We start from the raw sequence: 20,730 nt of genomic DNA on the forward strand, positions 1-20,730 counted from the left end.
CGTAGTTCTTTATCAGACAGAGCTATTGAGGCAACGCTTACGCATTCATCTTTGAATTTATGGATTTCATGAGCTTCAATGATTTCACGAGTGATTTTGCCTCTACAGAGAATGGCCCTTCCTGAGAGCACACAGCGGCACATCTTCAGCTCATGGCGCACTTGAATGGCGGCGGTGGTCTCAGACGGCAGACAAGACTACCGAATTCTTATGGCAGTGCGGGCTGCCGCAGCTTCGAGCCATCACTAAGAAGACGCATCAGGAAAGCTTCAGTCCAGTCCACACCTATGCTGAAGTGTCCTTGCCGGAACAAGTACAAGACGTCCTTAGACGAGGACCATAGTTCGCCGTCGAACCCAGGCGATCGGCACCGGAACTTCTTGCGATGGTGAGACAAGTTTCCAGCCTAGCAGCGGCTCCTGAAGTGGACCGATGTGTTTCAGATGGAGTGGACATTTTGGCAAAGTGTAAACCTACCGGGTGTAGAATTCCAATCAAATTCACCGTTTCGTTTTTAAAGAACAATTCGCTGACCCTATTAGACGCTGATAAAGAGGGAGGTTTTACTGTGATGCCAAAAGCGCTCTACTTATCGAAAGCAGAAAATGCTATCAGTTCAACTTTCCGACAGAGAAGCGATGTCGCTCTAAGTAAAGTGAAAGCCCGAGCACGGAAAATGTGTGCACAAATGAATTTGGAATCCCTAGCCAAGTGTATAGAGAAAAGCAAGGGGTCCTGCTTAAAGATATTCACAGCCAAAACTCACAAGCTGGACTGCCCACTTTGAGCAATAGTCACCGAGGATGGCACATGGCAAAAGTCTGTCGCGTTAATTTTTGCAAGACAAGCTGAACCTCTTAACCATTGACGACCCTTTTCAGGTGAAGAGTTCTAACCAAGTAATCGCTTTCTTGCAACAATACCCAAAGAAAGGCTTTTCGGCCTGCTCTATCGATATAAAAGATTTATATTATTCCCTTCCGCAAAAGAAACTGCTGGCAAGTGTTGAAGAATGCATTGATTCCTTTGGTGTGGTAGCTTTCCAGAATTCTGCAGGCATCAGCAATAGCAACTTCTTGGAACTCCTTACTTTTTACCTTAACTCGACATTTTCCACCTGGAATGAATCTGTTTACCTCCAGAGCAATGGCGTCTGCATTGGTTCATGCATAGCTCCGATACTGAGCGACATTTATCTCGCGCACCATGACAGGCTCCTTGATAGTCAACTAGACGAAAGCGTGGCTCGTGTTTTTAGGTTAGTAGATGATTTTTTAGTTTTGATGACATGTGCAGTTACTGACGCAGAGGCCTCAGTCTCGAAAGTTTTATCAATTTTTCACACCTGTCTTGACCCTCTTGTTTTGACGCATGAAACGCCTTGTGAAGGAAAGTTACGTTTTTTAGATCTTGCCATGTTCCTCAAAAATAGCCATGTGTGCTGGCGTTACGAGCCACGATGCCAGAAGCCCCTCACGCCTTTCGCTTCTGCACATTCTAAGCTTGTGAAGCGCGGCATCGCAAAGTTGTGTTTTAAGAAATGCCCTAGAAAAATCGTGCCATCATGCGATGCAAGGCAGCTATCAAAATCAGGTGGTACGCTTACAAGCAGCAGGATACCCTTCCGACCTTCTGATTGCAATATCAGAGAGCCTGCAAAGAGAAATCATTAATTCAGGCCGCGGAGATTCCACTGAAAGGCCCAAGGAAGAAAAAAGAAAGTATGTGGTTATTCCTTATCTACACCGCATTTCACATAATCTGAAAAGGGTGGGAGCGCGTGCCGATGTAAACGTTGTTTTTTCCGCGCCCGATAAGCTCTCCAAACTCTGCCATATTGTAAACAGCAGCAATGAAAGGATGGTTGGCTGCGATAAGAAACACCAAAAAGGTTTTGTACCATGTAGCAGCAATGTTGTGTACAGGTTTCCGCTTACATGTGGCAAGCACTACACGTGGCAAACTGGTCGTTGCCTCAACGACCGGCTGCGGGAACACAACAGCAACGTGAGTGGCACCGCTTCCCGTCACCTTGGCATTCATTGCAGAGACTGCACAGAGGAAAGAAAAAAGAACAAAAAACCGCCGTGTTATCCTGTTTTCACTCAGTGTCGAGTGCTGTCAGATAATAGAACAAAAATCACTCGTGAAATATTGAAGCTCATGAAATCCATAAATTCAAAGATGAATGCGTAAGCGTTGCCTCAATAGCTCTGCCTGATAAACAACTACGTTTCCTTGATGAGAATAGAAAAACGTGCGCAGCTGGTCTTGTGCCACTGTAGACCTGTGCTCAGGAATTGTCATTTTCGTCAATCTGTTTTGTGTATCTGTCTTTTCATTTGAGATTGGTTGCCACTGTGTTTAAGTAGTGAAAATCACCTCAATAAACCAGTTGTAAGTTCAGCGCCGTGTCTGTGCACTTGTCACGTCCTTTGTCCCCTGCGCTGCTGAAAAAACCATGTCACACCAACTTGCCCAAGCTTCTACAGTATTAGCGTCAGCGGTAGATCGTGGCTGCTCGAAGATAAAAATAAAAATGTGCGTCGTATTGAATTTGTGCGCTAGAGCTTTAAATGCTTTTCTTGTATTTCTGTCTTCCCCCACATTCAGTGGTCGTTTCGATGCGTACTTGCTTCGTCATGGCTAGCAAGGTGCAAAACAGGCGCGCTGTTGTCAAATGTGACAGGTCGCCCACCTTTCGTTGTAAGTGCGCTTTTAAAGTCAAAAGAATCGATGCGAGAAGCAGAGCCGGAGGGCCCGGAGCCAAGTTGTGAGTGGCTCACTGCTTCTGTATGCTTCTAACAATGAGTTAGCTGTATCGAAAAGCAGGAGATGGCTGAAAAGAATGCACCACACAAGTAAGTTGTTTTTATCAAAGGCAGTGCCCGTATTGCAGCTTGCCGTTGCTGTCTTGTGTCTGTATGGATGTCGTCATACTCATGTCGGACATTTATAAGAATTGACGTTCCACTCCAACCTGCGTATAAGCACAAAAACTGATGCATGTGCTTGTATTAAAGGAATGCAGCTGCAGGTGTCCTTTGCCTGCTGACAGCGTGAAGGTTCAGGAGCCTCAGTTGTTTATTCGTTCTCAGCGAAGACAAAACAGCATGCCTAAAGAATTATTAAGCGAATAGTTAAAGCAAGTATTGCATTGTTTAGTGCGACAGGAAAGCAGTCCATAGAAATAGCAGTTAGATGAATATTTGGAAGCACCCACCACATGGCTTAGTGGCTTTGGCGTTCGGCTGCTGATCTCAGGGTCGCGGGTTCGATCCCGATCCTGCTGCAGTGGCAGTATTTCGACGGTGGCAAAACATAAAAACAATGGTGCGCTGTGCGACGTGAATGCACGTTGAAGAACCCCATGTGGTATAAATTAATCCGGAGCCGTCCACTGTGGTGTTCTTCATGGACCATGTGTTGCTTGAGGATGTTAAACCTGGCATACCACTTCCACAGTTTGGAAGCCTGATACCTTGGTGATGTAAAGTCTTAATTTGCAGTGCAAGAAATGTCGGCGCTGGTTTACTATTGTGATGCATCCCAGAGCCAATGTGCTACATAGTTATGTGTTGTGAAACACGTATGTGTTAATGAACATGAGGGCCGCTGGCAGAGTTTGCTCTGAATTTTTCTTCATTATTCATGGCGTGGTGTGCACAATTCCTCCACTTTTCTGCTGTCACCGTTGGTGTCTTGTCTCTGAGCGGAGCTTCAACCAAAGGAAGCCATAAATCTTTATGCTCATTCTTGGTATCATTATTAACTTGTACCCAGAGAAACTCCATAGGTTAAAGCTAAGGTGGGAGCCAGAGCTTGACGTTGCCAGCCCTCGCCACAGCGACTCCTACATGTTATTTGACAACGCACAGTTTGGGCAGCTTCATGATTTATAGGAGCCACATTGTTGGCATCATAGCGTTCCATTAGTGTTCTCTCTGTCAGCTACTGCTGAACTGCTTCTTTGTGTAAAACTGTTGTCGGCATTGCTTCGTCCAGGTGTGAATGACACAACTGCTTGTGTTTCGCCAGGATGTTTCTTTTGGCTGCTTCACATGAGTGAAAACATCTCAAAATGATTGCCATCCATTCCTTCATAGCAGTCTTCACCCTTTCTGGTTTTATGCAGGAAACATACAGGGAGCCGTTGATGGGCCTTTCTCATTGCTGATGTGCATCACAATGATGCGGTGGCCCTTCCCTGGCAGCCTGCTCCAGGCCATGGTTGTCCTGATCTTGGCACAAGCAGCACACGCTCACTGTTCGGTCCTTCCACCAACACTGCGCTTGCTGCCGTTGCACATATCTCATCCAGGTAAATAATCTGGGAACCTACCATCTTGTACCTTAGGTAGCTTTCCTGCCTTGCGAAAGTGTCTTCTCTTTCAGTGGGCAGTTAGTGTAATTTTATTGCGCGTTTCCTTCTGTCAAAGGATGCGTTAGACATTAGAATACATGAATTACCGTGTGGTATTTTCCTACAACCGCTAAATAATTTGATTGAATTTATTCTCTCGTGCTGTTTCGGTTTCATTGACTGAACGACGACTGTGACGTCAAGTTGATGTTTTGTTCGCGTGATCTACTAGAAAAACTGTAATATAATCGCTGATATGTAGATTTAATTCACTATGACATTTAATCCAGCATCTTCCAAGACATGGAATGACGAGCCTGTTAGTGAATATATTAAAGTTTTTCCAGTTCATCACGTGGCCAAAACATCAACTTGACGTCACAGTCGTCCTTCGGTCGATGAAACCGAAACACCGTGAAGAAAAAATTCAATTATAAATTATTTAGCGTTCGTACACAAATACCACAGGGTGCTTCATCCATACGAATGTCTAAGATATCGTTTGAAAGAAAAAAACACGCAAGAAAAAATTTGGTGTCTATAGTCCTTTAAAGGGGTGCAGACACAAAATTTTAAACACATTGAACGGCATGAGAGTGAGAGAGAGAAAGACTTTATTGTGCAGAGGAATTCGGGCCTCCCAGGACCCCTGGGTCCACGCACGACCACACCGCACTCAAACGTTCATGGCTAAAAGGTCCTTGACGCTGCCCGCACAGGTGGCGACGATCTTCTGTCGTGCCTGATCTGTGGAGCGTAGTGAGGTCTCCCAGTCCTCCCATGTTGGGAGTGGCTCCGGCCTGCCGGGTGGAGGGGAAGCCGGACAGACCCCGAGGATATCAGTCAGGTTTGCCTTTTGTGCGTTGTACAGAGGGCAGGAAGGTGGGATGGGTCGGTAGTGTGGAGAGGAGAGAGGGGGTAGTTACGGTACGATTTCTTTCATGGGCGTAAGAAGTTGCCATCTCGCAAGTGTCTGGCACATTCTTTGAGTGGAACATAAATTATTGCTGTTTTTAATGCTGAGTTGAGTTGAGTTGAGTGGTTGTAAACTACTGGTGGGATTAGCCTTGCAGTTGCAGCCGGCAATTGCTCCACCGTAGCGACACTTAAATAGAAATCGCAGAAACACTGTCCGCAAAAACCTAAATAGACACTCCTGAGGTCACCACGTGGAGGCCAAATCCGTGTCATGCAGGTGAAGTAGAAGAAGGCGAAAAGCATCCCTTCTACTCGACTGGCTCCCGCGCGGTAAAACAATGTCCTGAAGAGAACTGTGAGGAACTCCTGCCTTCCTGAGGGATCCGAATAACACAGCCCGTTCCGCGTTGTACAACGTACCGCACAAGAGGTAATGTTCTATGTCACCACACACACCACACGTTGAACGCAATGGTGACAACGCTAGGCCAGTCTTATACATCCACGCCGGCGTACGAGCAGAATCCGTGCGAACGCGGTGCAGCAAAGTGGCTTGGTACCTTTCGAGACCCTTGGTCACACATGGCTGATGAGGAGAGCTCCACAAAGAACGGAAGTGGCACAACACCACATCTCTGAACATTTGCTTGACTTCATGAGGGACTCCATGTACTGGAATCCCGGAGAGCGCTGTATGGGCGAGGTTGTCTGCTATCTCGTTGCCTAAGACACCTATGTGGGAGGGCACCCATTGAAAACGTATAGAGAAGCCTTTGCTATGTAGATTCTGCACCAGACGTAGGGATCTAAGACTCAAGGCATCAGTGGGGAACCCGTACTCTAACCTTTGAAGGGCAGATTTTGAATCCGTAATTATGACAGTAGGTTGAGGCGTACAACACCGTAGCTTCTTTAGAGCTGCCTCAATGGCAACGCTTTCGGCCATTGTGGAGGACACGACTTTAGTAAAACGAACAGACCAATCATACTTCAAAGACGGAATATGAAAAGCAGCTGCACTAGATCCTCTCACCTTGTCCACAGAGCCGTCTGTAAAAATTTGAAGATGACTGGCATATTCGGTCTCAAGATGTTCCAGTACGAGCGAACCCATTGCCGCTAAAGGAGAATTCCGCTTAGCGCGAACGTGGGGAATTGTCAAGGAACAATCGAGGCTCGGAAAGGACCAAAGTGGCTTTAACGTCTTAGGTCGATCTCGAAGGTCGAGACCCAGAGAACGAAGAGTATTTAAAGCCAAGTACGCCCGGGACTCAGATCTCTTTCGAAGGCGCTGTAGAAGCGCTCTCCCGGCAACAGTCTCTCTGAGGCGGCCAATTTGCAGCAAAAGACTTTGTGAAGCGGCTAGCCGAAGAGGTTTCGATTGAGACTCATACAGTACTGCATTGTTTGGAGCAGCCCGCGGAACGCTGAGAGCTCTCCTTAGTCCCATTCTATGCAAAACCTCAAGGCGTTCCAGCTGCGATACCGAGGGGGAAATTAAAGGGAGCTGGTACATTATGCGACTTGTCACCAGGGCATCGTGAAGCCTGATCATTGAAGCAGGATGGTTTCCCCATTGCTCACTAGCAACTCTACGAAGCACATTGAGACGCGGCGAAGATAGTGAAGCCACAATCGAATCCAACAGCTCGTCGCCACTGTAGACGTGAGTCAATAGTGACGCCCAAAAAACGTATGTGTTTAACCGGACGAAGGCAAGACTGATCAAGGTCTATGCTCAGCCGCGCATACCGTCGTCCCCTACCTGGAAACAGGACGAAGCCAGATTTTTCCACCGAGAGAGTCAACCCAACACCTTGAAGGTAACTTTCAACTGAAAGCACGGCCTGTCGCGCTAATAGAGCTAAGCGTTTGTGTTGATATCCGGTTAACCAAAGACAAATGTCGTCTGCATATATCGACCTATGGACATGCCTACAATGTATTTGTACTTTTGCGGCAAGACCGGCCATGACAACATTAAAGAGCGTTGGGGACAGGACACTACCCTGAGGTACCCCTCGCGATACCGCCCTTTCGGAGCTCATTGTACTGCCTAACCGCACTCGAAAGTTACGATCACTGAGAAATGAGTGAATGAATCGCAGAAGATAGCCCTGGACGCCTACGACCTGCAGACTATTCAGTATTGAGCTCTGGAGGACGCTATCATAAGCCTTTGATACGTCTAGGAAATTTGCTTGTGTAAAGTCCAAAAGCACTCTAATGTTCAATGTGGCTTATCAAGTCCAGGACGCTATCTTGCGCGCGTAAACCTGTGCGGAATCCAGTCATGCATGTTGGTAGTGCCCTTCTATCCTCAAGCCACCAAGACAAACGCTTACTTGCCATCTTCTCCATGAGCTTAGCCACACACGACGTCAGCGATACAGGACGATACGAGGCCGCGTCTGTCATCTCTTTGCTGGCCTTCAGCAGTGGGACTACACAAGCCACCTTCCATGAAGGGGGAACGTCACCAGACTCCCACAGTCGGTTGAGATAGGTTAGGAGCATCTTCCAGTGTTCCAGAGGCAGGTTCTGTAACATTTGATTGGTAATGCCGTCAGGACCTGGTGCACAGCGACGCCGCAGGCTGCGGAGCGCTGTCTGTAGTTCTCGAAGTGTGAACGGGGCGTCCATAACAGACGGAGACGTAGCAGGCAGAGCGCAGGGATGAATGCCTGGTCTGGAATTTACAAATGCATCCGCAAATTCCTCTGCCAAGCACACGAGATGTTTCTGCGTACGCAATGCAAGCGCCTCGAAAGGTTTACTCGGAAGAGAGCCACCAGCAGGACTGCCAACGACACGCCAAATTCTCGTTATCGGTGAGAAAACAGTCAAACTAGCGCAAAAGGATGCCCACTGGGACCTACAGAGCTTGTTCGCATGACGTCTAATGGCAGACTTGAGCCTGTTGAAAGTTGTCTTCAAGGCTCTGTCGTCCTTCTTCCGCAACAGTTGTCGCTCCGCCCTTCTGCGCGCTGCGCAGAGGTTCCTGAGTTTTAAATCCGGAGTCGGAAAATGATCAGGTAGCTTGAGCGCCGTGGTAGCAGCCATCTTAGCATAAATCATTTTGTCTGTCACATCACCGGAAACACAGGCTAAGTGCTCCCTGTATTTGTCCTAATTAACCACATGGCAAATTTTAGGACCACGCAGATGGAAGTCGGCAGTAAACACAAATATCGGGTAGTGATCACTTCCCATTCGGTCAGCTCTAGTTGACCACTGCACACGGACGTCAGGTGAATGTAAGGTTAGGTCTATAGATGTGGGTGAGGTTGGAGGCCGAAAGAAAGTGGGACTTCCGTCATTGGCCACGCACAGGTCCAAACTGTCGATGACTTTTACAAGTTGGCGTCCGCGAGGATCTGTGTTCCTGTCACCCCAGGCAGGGTGGTGGGCGTTGAAGTCAGCGCAGATGATTCTGGGTGCTGGGCAGCGGTCACAAAGTTGCTGGAGGAACAAAGCCATATCGACCTTCTTCCGCGGGGACACGTATACTGATGCAATGGACAGAGATCGGAAGGCGAGCCGAATCCTCACAGCCACTACCTCAATACTGTCAGTGCAAAGATCGGTGACGTTCAAAGCCACATGAGGAATCTCCCTTCGTATGTAAAGGGCGGCACTTCCTGCGGGAAAAGACTTTATGCTGCAATTCTTGTGGGCGACGTATCCCGGCAATGACCTCCCGCTTGGCAAGCAAGCCTCCGAGAGGGCCAGTACTGGAACACAGGTCTCTTTCAAGAACAATTTTAGTTCTGCTAATCGACTTATAATCCCAACGCAGTTCCATTGCATGATAAACGGCACTTTTCTAGGGTTTTTAGTTGCAACAGGTTGAAGTAAACTAGCCATCTAGGAGTTGAAGTTCTCTGCGAAGGCGGCGATCAAGGTCTCAAAGGAAAGCACCAGCTGTATAAAGTTCTTCAAAGTGCCAGGCTGCATCGCTTGGCTATATGAACGCAGGACATCAAACAAAACGCGTAGAAGGTCGGAAAGATTCCGGGTTTTGAGCTCCTTATTTTGCTGCACGCACTGGCACACCACTTCGACAAAAGACGTGGACTGGGACCCACTCTTGGCCACGGTAGCTGGTGTCTGCATCTCTTTTAAGGCAAGGGGATGTCCTCCTTGCTGTCGAGTCTTGCTGTGATCTGGTCGCTGAGGAACATGGACACTTTTTGCAGAAGCAGATCGAACAGCCAGCTCGCCCTCGGAGGCCGTTGCCGACTTGCTCGGATCAGGTCGTGCAGCGACGTCGCTTGCTACCACGTCCCGAGCTTCCGACTCGAGCGCAGGGAACCCTTCACTTCCATGTATCGGCTTCTCAGTAGGTTGTGGTTTGGGGCCACTAATGAAGGACTTGCGACGGTGTAAGGCGCTTACACGGAATGTGCAGCCACTGAAACTCGCTGGATGGTCACCTCCACAATTAGCACAAGCAAAATCTGCCTTGCACTCTTTGTAATCATGGCCACCACCACACCGCTTGCAACGTTGATCTTTGTTGCAAACTCTCGCTACATGTCCAAAGCGTTGGCACCTGAAGCACCGGGGAGGAGTTTCAACGAACTCGTGGACTGCATGTTTGGTGAAACCAAGGTCAATTAATCCAGGGCGCTCGGTGTCGGGAGCAAACGTTAGCACAATAGAGTTTGTAGGCTTCGCTGCCCATTGTTGTTCTCCAGGCTCCACCCGGCGCATTAACCGTCGCACGTGCAGAACTCCTTGCGGTTTCAAGTAGTCAAGAAGGGCACTTTCCGAATACCACACTGGTACTTCCCCTTATAACACATGTGTTAGTCATGTAGGAGTGTGGCAACCGGGCTTGGAACTCGTATGCCACCGATCTGAGAGCACCGCAGAAGAATGTCTACTTGCTCTTCCGTTGAGATATCTAGATGAAGAGCCCCTTGCGTTGTGAAGCGACTGCGAATCGGAGCAGATCCCAGTAGTACTTTAATATTGCTACGGTTGTGCTTGTGCTTGGAACGCTCGTGCTTGGTGCGCTCGCGCTTGGAACGCGAAGAGGACGAAGTGCGTTTCTGTGGCTGGGCTTCGCGTGCCCGGTTGTTCGGCTGCGTGGCTGTAAGCTGTTTCCCTGTAAATATATTTTTCCCTTTTGGTGTGCACATCTTCACGTTACATTATTGGTGGAGGTGCGGGGTACAGCCACAGCAAGCACGGAACTTCGCAGCGGTCGTCAGCTCGCCGGCTCTTCAACCATGACCAGCGAAGGGGCCGCTCCGTCGGCGTCCGCCAACCCGGCGTTCATCATTGCCCATCCGAGAGATCCTGGGACCTTCAACGGAACGGACGGCGTCGACGTGGAGGACTGGCTCGCAATGTACGAGCGCGTGAGCACACACAACCGGTGGGACCCGACCCTAAAGTTGGCCAACGTCATCTTCTACCTGACGGGCACTGCCAGGGTATGGTTCAAGACCCACGAGGATGAACTCACCAGCTGGGATCTCTGCAAGCGCAAGCTTTGTGACCTGTTTGGTAAGCCATTCGGGCGTCAGCTCGCTGCGAAGAAGGAGCTCGCATGCCGTGCACAAACGTCCACAGAGTCCTATGTATCATACATTCAGGACATATTAGCTCTCTGCATGAAAGTCGACGCCACTATGTCAGAGTGCGACAAAGTAGGTCACGTGCTCAAAGGCATCGCAGATGACGCCTTTAACCTTCTTGTATACAAGGACTGCGGAACGGTTGACGCAATCATCAAGGAATGCCGCCGGTTCGAACAAGCGAAGAGCCGCCGAATTTCTCCGCAGTTCACGCGGTTGCCGAATACGACTGCGACGTCGTCCTGTGTAGACTCGACTCCACCGAGCCGTCTGCCGACATCTGAGAGCCTGACACGACTTGTGCGCCAAGAAGTAGAGGCAATGTCCCCCGTTGCGTTTCATCCACCCGCAACAGACCGTACTCCAGCAGTATCCCTTATACAGGCTGTCGTTCGCAAAGAATTTGCCAATCTTGGGATTCAACCTGTTTGCTCAGTTAGTGCCCCATATGCTCGCCGCATGTCCCCGGAGCTCGGTTCTGAACGTGCATACTACCCTCGACGCAGCCGCAATCCAGATGAATGGAGAACACCTGATGACAGGCCCATCTGCTTTAACTGCTCCCGAGTTGGCCACATATCTCGACACTGCCGAAGCCGTCCGTCCTCGACCTACAGCCGCTACCCGCCGGGTTCTGCATATTCCCGCCGCTCTCCCTCGCCCTCGGAAACGACCTCTTCTGGCCACAACGCTCAGATCCCGCTTACCAACCGTTCGTCGTCACCTCAGCGCCGTCGATCTCCATCGCCCCGACCTCGCCGCCCTTCGTCGCCGGCCCCATATGCCCGCTCCCGGTCGGAAAACTGATGGCTGCAGCGTCTGGGGGTGATGCTGCTCTGACGACCCGACCAGAAAACCCTCCTTTAACTCTTCATGCTCATCGGAACATCCTTAACGTCGACGTGGACGGGGTCCCTGTTACCGCTCTGATCGACACTGGAGCGCACGTCTCAGTCATGAATGCTCGTCTTCGCCGTCGCCTAAGGAAAGTGCTCACTCCTGCCCCCTCAACTGTGGTCCGTGTTGCAGATGGCGGTATGTCTATTGTCGTCGGAATGTGTACTGCTCGTGTTTCAATAGCCGGCCGCCATACTTCTGTGCTCTTCACTGTCCTCGAACACTGCCCTCATGACATCATTCTCGGCCTTGACTTTCTCACCGACCATTCCGCCCTTATAGATTGCGCCACAAGCATCGTTCAACTCGCTCTACCTGTTCCTTCAGAGCCACCGGATCCAATTGTTCACCGACTGTGCACCGCCGACTTTGTCCGCCTGGACCCCGATGCCGCCACTTATGTCCGTTTCTCCTCGGTCCTGCCAGTTCCCGATGGTGACTACATCATTACTCCGGTTCCTGATGTGCCCTTTACACGCAGTGTTGCCCTTGCGCATACAGTTGTCACCATGTCGGCAAATCAAGCGTCCCTTCCGGTTCTCAACTTTGCCTCTTACGTTCAGCCGCTCCCACAAGGTATGTCGCTCGCCACGCTGTGCCCTGCTGCCGAATGCGTCGTATCGGCGGTGAGAAGCGTCCCACCCTCGTCGAACTGCCGCGACTCTGACGTCCCACCACCTGATGAATATGCAAAAATGATTGCTGCTGACCTCTTACCAGGGCAAGCTCACGACCTTCGGTATCTTCTGTCGTCTTTTCGCGACATCTTTGACTTCGATGACCGCCCTTTGGCTCGAACATCTGTGGTCACGCATCGCATCAACACCGGTGACGCAGCTCCTATTCACAGACGACCCTACAGAGTGTCCAGTACAGAACGCACCATCATACAGCAAGAGGTGGACAAGATGCTCAGTAAAGACATCATAGAGCCCTCGTCGAGCCCTTGGGCCTCCCCAGTTGTGCTGGTTAAAAAGAAGGACGGCAGCTGGCGCTTTTGCGTTGATTACCGGCACCTAAACAACATAACAAAAAAAGACGTCTATCCACTCCCAAGAATAGACGATGCTTTGGACTGCCTTCACGGAGCCAAATTTTTCTCTTCAATTGACCTTCGGTCCGGGTATTGGCAAATCTCTGTTGATGACAATGACCGCGAAAAGACGGCATTCGTCACACCGGACGGCTTATATCAGTTTAAAGTTATGCCATTCGGTCTCTGTAATGCGCCAGCTACCTTCGAAAGAATGATGGACTCCTTGCTTCGCGGCTTTAAATGGTCCACATGTCTATGTTACCTCGACGATGTTGTGGTTTTTTCGCCCACGTTTACCACGCACCTCGAAAGACTGGCGAGCATTCTTTCTGTCTTCCGTCGAGCCGGGCTACAGCTCAATTCGTCGAAATGTCAATTCGGTCGCCGCCAACTCACCATTCTCGGACATCTAGTCGACGCTTCCGGTGTCCGCCCGGATCCTGTTAAAGTTAAAGCCGTCAAGGACTTCCCTATTCCCCAGTCGTCTACGGATGTGCGCAGCTTCGTCGGCCTCTGCTCGTACTTCCGCCGTTTCATCAAAAATTTTGCCGGCACCGCTCGCCCCCTGACCGACCTTCTAAAGAAAGACACCCCTTTTACCTGGGGCCCTGCCCAAGAGGAGGCCTTTTCTTCGCTAGTCGACTTACTCACCTCCCCACCTATTCTGGCCTATTTTGATCCGTCGGCTCCGACTGAAGTTCGCACAGACGCCTGCGGTTATGGGATTGGCGCCGTGCTAGCCCAACGTCACCAAGGGCAAGAACGCGTTATTGCATATGCCAGCCGCCTCCTTTCTACAGCTGAGCGAAATTACTCAATTACAGAGCGCGAGTGTCTAGCTCTTGTTTGGGCCGTAGCTAAGTTCCGACCGTACCTGTTTGGCCGTCCATTCTCCGTAGTGACCGATCACCACGCCCTTTGTTGGCTGTCTTCACTGAAAGACCCCACAGGCCGGCTCGGACGTTGGACGTTGCGCCTCCAAGAGTATTCTTACACTGTTCATTACAAGTCAGGGCGTCTCCATCAAGACGCCGACTGCCTGTCTCGGCACCCTGTAGAGCCGCCTGATCCTGGAGACAACGACCTCGGCCCGTGCCTCTTCGCTATCTCCGATCTGGTTAACATCGCGGACGAGCAGCGACAAGACTCTTCCTTGCGTATTCTCATTGATCGCCTCAACTGTGCCAGCCGAGATCCTTCATTGCAACTGTTCGTCATTCAGGATGGCGTCCTATACCGCCGCAACCTTCGTCCTGACGGACCTCCGCTCCTGCTAGTCGTTCCCCAGCGTCTCCGTTCATCTGTCCTAGCGGAACTACACGACCTACCGACCGCAGGCCACCTCGGCGTCTCCCGCACATACGATCGGGTCCGACGCCGCTTCTTTTGGCCTGGTCTGTACCGCTCTGTTCGGCGTTACGTTGCCTCCTGCGACCTCTGTCAACGCAGGAAGAGACCATCAACGTTGCCTGCTGGCCTTCTACAGCCTATTGACGTACCTCTCGAACCATTCTACCGTGTTGGACTCGACCTTCTCGGACCTTTCCCGACGTCCTGCTCCGGCAACCGTTGGATTGCTGTCGCGACCGACTATGCGACCCGGTACGCTATCACGCGTGCGTTACCAACAAGTTGTGCAACCGATGTCGCCGACTTCCTATTGCAGAACGTAATCCTTCACCACGGCGCTCCACACCAATTGCTGACGGACCGCGGCCGCTACTTTTTGTCCCGAGTAGTTGACGATATCCTCCGGTCCTGTGGCACGCAGCATAAGCTCACTACAGCTTACCATCCCCAGACGAACGGGCTTACCGAGCGCCTCAACAGGACTCTGACCGATATGCTATCCATGTATGTCTCGCCCGACCACCGCGATTGGGACGTTGCCTTGCCTTATGTAACATTTGCTTATAATTCGTCGCGGCATGATACCACCGGCTATTCTCCTTTCTACCTTCTGTTTGGTCGGCATCCTGCGCTGCCATTGGATACATTACTACCGAGTTCTACTGCCTCGACCACAGAGTATGCACGTGACGCCATCTCCCGAGCAACTATGGCCCGTGAAATCGCCCGAGACCGGCTCACCGCATCTCAGACCTACCAGAAGTCAGTTTACGACCGCCGGCATCGCCCAGTACACTATCCGCCGGGCTCACTCGTCCTCCTTTGGTCTCCTTCTCGCCATGTCGGCCTCTCTGAGAAACTTCTACGTCAGTACAGTGGCCCTTATCGAGTTCTCCGTCAGGTGACCGACGTGACCTACGAGATTACACCTCTTCATGCTCCGACGTCGTCCACTAGCCCTTTGACTGACGTCGTTCATGTAGTCCGTCTCAAACCGTACCACACGCCTGCTACATCATCCACTTAGCACCGGGACGGTGCTTTTGCCGCCGGGAGTTATGCTACGGTTGTGCTTGTGCTTGGAACGCTCGTGCTTGGTGCGCTCGCGCTTGGAACGCGAAGAGGACGAAGTGCGTTTCTGTGGCTGGGCTTCGCGTGCCCGGTTGTTCGGCTGCGTGGCTGTAAGCTGTTTCCCTGTAAATATATTTTTCCCTTTTGGTGTGCACATCTTCACATTACAATATCATCGAACAGCCTGATAGGGTTCCACTCTCTGAAGTCAACACCTTTCTCTTTTGGCTGAACTATCACTGGGATGCCGACTGTCCGGTGCTTCCGATGACTCACCACTTTGAAGCCATCGTTGACCATTTCCGCCATGTCAGCCACTTCCTCGTCAGAGGCGACGATAGTTGAGTCGTCCCCACTGAGCGATGATGACGCACTGCACTGCTGGACGTCCCTGATGACTGGCATATCCCCGCCATGTGATGCCATGGCCGCCTCCGCCCCACTGGGCTCCTTCGGATGGCGCTGTCCCTTTAAGGATACCGGCTCCGGAGCTGCTGTACCCTTCCCGTAGGGACAGTACCGCCTTAAAGACGCGGCCGTCTTCCAAGGGTGGAAATAACCTAGTTAATAACTAGAAAACAAGGCAAAATTACTGAGCTGAGGTGACAACAGATCGAGCAGCGTCGTCTTCCTCTTCCTCCTCCCCGTTTTTAATGCTGTCCGATGAGCCTGTCGCCATTTCCACCCACATCGGGCAGCCGCCGCGGCTCAGTGGTTATGGCGCTTGGCTGCTGACCCGAAAGACGTGGGTTCGATCCCGGCCGCGTTGGTCAAATTTCGATGGAGGTGAAATTCTAGAGGCCCGTGTACCGCGCAATGTCGGTGCACATTAAAGAACCCCAGGTGGTGGAAATTTTGCGGAGCCCTTCACTACAGCGTCCCTCATAGCCTGAGTCGCTTTCGGACGTTTAACCCCCATAAACGAAACCATTTCCACCAACATCGAGTGATGTCATGGTGCACTTGCTTTAATTATTGTGACGTCGCTAAACTCAGGTGTTGTTCACTTGCGCGCTGGCGCTGACTGAGACCAAAGGCATTGTGTACAAAATGGCTTGTAATTAATTATTCACACTATGCACTGGTGTTTTGCGCTTATTTTCATGATTGCTAGGCCCGTAGGCCTCTTTGAAGGCAAATAAACTGACACCGAAAAACTTTGTGCCTGGAACCCTTTAAAGCATATGCCATGTAGTTAGCATCTTACATTGTGGTGGGAAAATTTGTGCATGCATGACCTCAATGCCAGCTCTGGGAAGTTGTCATACAGGATGCTGCGCCACTAATCTCCACTTCCTGGCCATTCTGTGCTGGGTGTCGACCACTTCCACCTGCTTATTCTTGCCTCTCCTTCTTTCCATTAAACGCTGTCCATGCACTGACACCAAGCATTTTTCTGGCAAATGCACATGTTCCATTCACAGTATGTCCCAAGTCTCTATCTTGCTGTAGATGTAGCAATTAAAAATTTTTTCTCATTGAATTATGAGAAAAAAAAACTCCACTTGTTTGCTTCTTAGTCAAGTGCCTTAGGTGTACAGCAGACGTGTTGAACAAGGAAGAATGTCACACCATGCTGGGAACTATGATGAAAGATAAACAGCATTTTGCATAGCACATACTTTGACACAGACGCATTAAAACTATAGGCAATGCTCATGGCATTGGCTTCGCCGCCTGTTGGCCAGGACACGAAGCGTGAGCAGGTCGTGTCTGCTGCTCTCCCTGTCCATTTCAGCGCGCTTTTGCGATGCGCTTGTGCTTTGATATTACATTGTGTGGAGTATTGATTAGTCACGAATATAGTTTCATGTCAGTCTTCAGTGACGTAAAGGGTCGTACTTCTGCGCAGCTGGCTGCTCGAAAACTTTACAAAAAATTTTCCAGGAACGCGTCCTTAGGTCCCCTGCGTGCCTTCGCTCGTCAGCGGTTTTTTCAGCAGCGCAGGGGACAAAGGACGTGACAAGTGCACAGACACGGCGCTGAACTTACAACTGGTTTATTGAGGTGATTTTCACTACTTAAGTACAGTGGCAACCAATCTCAAATGAAAAGACAGATACACAAAACAGATTGACGAAAATGACAATTCCTGAGCACAGGTCTACAGTGGCACAAGACCAGCTGCGCACGTTTTTCTATTCTCATCAAGGAAACGTAGTTCTTTATCAGACAGAGCTATTGAGGCAACGCTTACGCATTCATCTTTGAATTTATGGATTTCATGAGCTTCAATGATTTCACGAGTGATTTTGCCTCTACAGAGAATGGCCCTTCCTGAGAGCACACAGCGGCACATCTTCAGCTCATGGCGCACTTGAATGGCGGCGGTGGTCTCAGACGGCAGACAAGACTACCGAATTCTTATGGCAGTGCGGGCTGCCGCAGCTTCGAGCCATCACTAAGAAGACGCATCAGGAAAGCTTCAGTCCAGTCCACACCTATGCTGAAGTGTCCTTGCCGGAACAAGTACAAGACGTCCTTAGACGAGGACCATAGTTCGCCGTCGAACCCAGGCGATCGGCACCGGAACTTCTTGCGATGGTGAGACAAGTTTCCAGCCTAGCAGCGGCTCCTGAAGTGGACCGATGTGTTTCAGATGGAGTGGACATTTTGGCAAAGTGTAAACCTACCGGGTGTAGAATTCCAATCAAATTCACCGTTTCGTTTTTAAAGAACAATTCGCTGACCCTATTAGACGCTGATAAAGAGGGAGGTTTTACTGTGATGCCAAAAGCGCTCTACTTATCGAAAGCAGAAAATGCTATCAGTTCAACTTTCCGACAGAGAAGCGATGTCGCTCTAAGTAAAGTGAAAGCCCGAGCACGGAAAATGTGTGCACAAATGAATTTGGAATCCCTAGCCAAGTGTATAGAGAAAAGCAAGGGGTCCTGCTTAAAGATATTCTTCACAGCCAAAACTCACAAGCTGGACTGCCCACTTTGAGCAATAGTCACCGAGGATGGCACATGGCAAAAGTCTGTCGCGTTAATTTTTGCAAGACAAGCTGAACCTCTTAACCATTGACGACCCTTTTCAGGTGAAGAGTTCTAACCAAGTAATCGCTTTCTTGCAACAATACCCAAAGAAAGGCTTTTCGGCCTGCTCTATCGATATAAAAGATTTATATTATTCCCTTCCGCAAAAGAAACTGCTGGCAAGTGTTGAAGAATGCATTGATTCCTTCGGTGTGGTAGCTTTCCAGAATTCTGCAGGCATCAGCAATAGCAACTTCTTGGAACTCCTTACTTTTTACCTTAACTCGACATTTTCCACCTGGAATGAATCTGTTTACCTCCAGAGCAATGGCGTCTGCATTGGTTCATGCATAGCTCCGATACTGAGCGACATTTATCTCGCGCACCATGACAGGCTCCTTGATAGTCAACTAGACGAAAGCGTGGCTCGTGTTTTTAGGTTAGTAGATGATTTTTTAGTTTTGATGACATGTGCAGTTACTGACGCAGAGGCCTCAGTCTCGAAAGTTTTATCAATTTTTCACACCTGTCTTGACCCTCTTGTTTTGACGCATGAAACGCCTTGTGAAGGAAAGTTACGTTTTTTAGATCTTGCCATGTTCCTCAAAAATAGCCATGTGTGCTGGCGTTACAAGCCACGATGCCAGAAGCCCCTCACGCCTTTCGCTTCTGCACATTCTAAGCTTGTAAAGCGCGGCATCGCAAAGTTGTGTTTTAAGAAATGCCCTAGAAAAATCATGCCATCATGCGATGCAAGGCAGCTATCAAAATCAGGTGGTACGCTTACAAGCAGCAGGATACCCTTCCGACCTTCTGATTGCAATATCAGAGAGCCTGCAAAGAGAAATCATTAATTCAGGCCGCGGAGATTCCACTGAAAGGCCCAAGGAAGAAAAAAGAAAGTATGTGGTTATTCCTTATCTACACCGCATTTCACATAATCTGAAAAGGGTGGGAGCGCGTGCCGATGTAAACGTTGTTTTTTCCGCGCCCGATAAGCTCTCCAAACTCTGCCATATTGTAAACAGCAGCAATGAAAGGATGGTTGGCTGCGATAAGAAACACCAAAAAGGTTTTGTACCATGTAGCAGCAATGTTGTGTACAGGTTTCCGCTTACATGTGGCAAGCACTACACGTGGCAAACTGGTCGTTGCCTCAACGACCGGCTGCGGGAACACAACAACAACGTGAGTGGCACCGCTTCCCGTCACCTTGGCATTCATTGCAGAGACTGCACAGAGGAAAGAAAAAAGAACAAAAAACCGCCGTGTTATCCTGTTTTCACTCAGTGTCGAGTGCTGTCAGATAATAGAACAAAAATCACTCGTGAAATATTGAAGCTCATGAAATCCATAAATTCAAAGATGAATGCGTAAGCGTTGCCTCAATAGCTCTGCCTGATAAACAACTACGTTTCCTTGATGAGAATAGAAAAACGTGCGCAGCTGGTCTTGTGCCACTGTAGACCTGTGCTCAGGAATTGTCATTTTCGTCAATCTGTTTTGTGTATCTGTCTTTTCATTTGAGATTGGTTGCCACTGTGTTTAAGTAGTGAAAATCACCTCAATAAACCAGTTGTAAGTTCAGCGCCGTGTCTGTGCACTTGTCACGTCCTTTGTCCCCTGCGCTGCTGAAAAAACCATGTCACACCAACTTGCCCAAGCTTCTACAGTATTAGCGTCAGCGGTAGATCGTGGCTGCTCGAAGATAAAAATAAAAATGTGCGTCGTATTGAATTTGTGCGCTAGAGCTTTAAATGCTTTTCTTGTATTTCTGTCTTCCCCCACATTCAGTGGTCGTTTCGATGCGTACTTGCTTCGTCATGGCTAGCAAGGTGCAAAACAGGTGCGCTGTTTGCAAATGTGACAGGTCGCCCACCTTTCGTTGTAAGTGCGCTTTTAAAGTCAAAAGAATCGATGCGAGAAGCAGAGCCGGAGGGCCCGGAGCCAAGTTGTGAGTGGCTCACTGCTTCTGTATGCTTCTAACAATGAGTTAGCTGTATCGAAAAGCAGGAGATGGCTGAAAAGAATGCACCACACAAGTAAGTTGTTTTTATCAAAGGCAGTGCCCGTATTGCAGCTTGCCGTTGCTGTCTTGTGTCTGTATCGATGTCGTCATACTCATGTCGGACATTTATAAGAATTGACGTTCCACTCCAACCTGCGTATAAGCACAAAAACTGATGCATGTGCTTGTATTAAAGGAATGCAGCTGCAGGTGTCCTTTGCCTGCTGACAGCGTGAAGGTTCAGGAGCCTCAGTTGTTTATTCGTTCTCAGCGAAGACAAAACAGCATGCCTAAAGAATTATTAAGCGAATAGTTAAAGCAAGTATTGCATTGTTTAGTGCGACAGGAAAGCAGTCCATAGAAATAGCAGTTAGATGAATATTTGGAAGCACCCACCACATGGCTTAGTGGCTTTGGCGTTCGGCTGCTGATCTCAGGGTCGCGGGTTCGATCCCGATCCTGCTGCAGTGGCAGTATTTCGACGGTGGCAAAACATAAAAACAATGGTGCGCTGTGCGACG

At 49.6% G+C, this 20,730-nt stretch overlaps 1 long non-coding RNA gene across 1 annotated transcript; it reads left to right on the top strand.

Annotated features, from left to right (window-relative positions):
- Window positions 1-276: 276 nt before the first annotated feature.
- LOC144112571 (uncharacterized) lies at window positions 277-17,656 on the top strand. Its single transcript, XR_013310314.1, has 3 exons — window positions 277-388; window positions 4,136-4,321; window positions 17,488-17,656. It is a non-coding gene; the product is annotated as an uncharacterized LOC144112571 (long non-coding RNA).
- The last annotated feature ends 3,074 nt before the right edge of the window (window positions 17,657-20,730 follow it).

The sequence above is a fragment of the Amblyomma americanum genome, unplaced genomic scaffold (genome assembly GCF_052857255.1).
Source record: "Amblyomma americanum isolate KBUSLIRL-KWMA unplaced genomic scaffold, ASM5285725v1 scaffold_420, whole genome shotgun sequence".
NCBI lineage: Eukaryota > Metazoa > Arthropoda > Arachnida > Ixodida > Ixodidae > Amblyomma > Amblyomma americanum.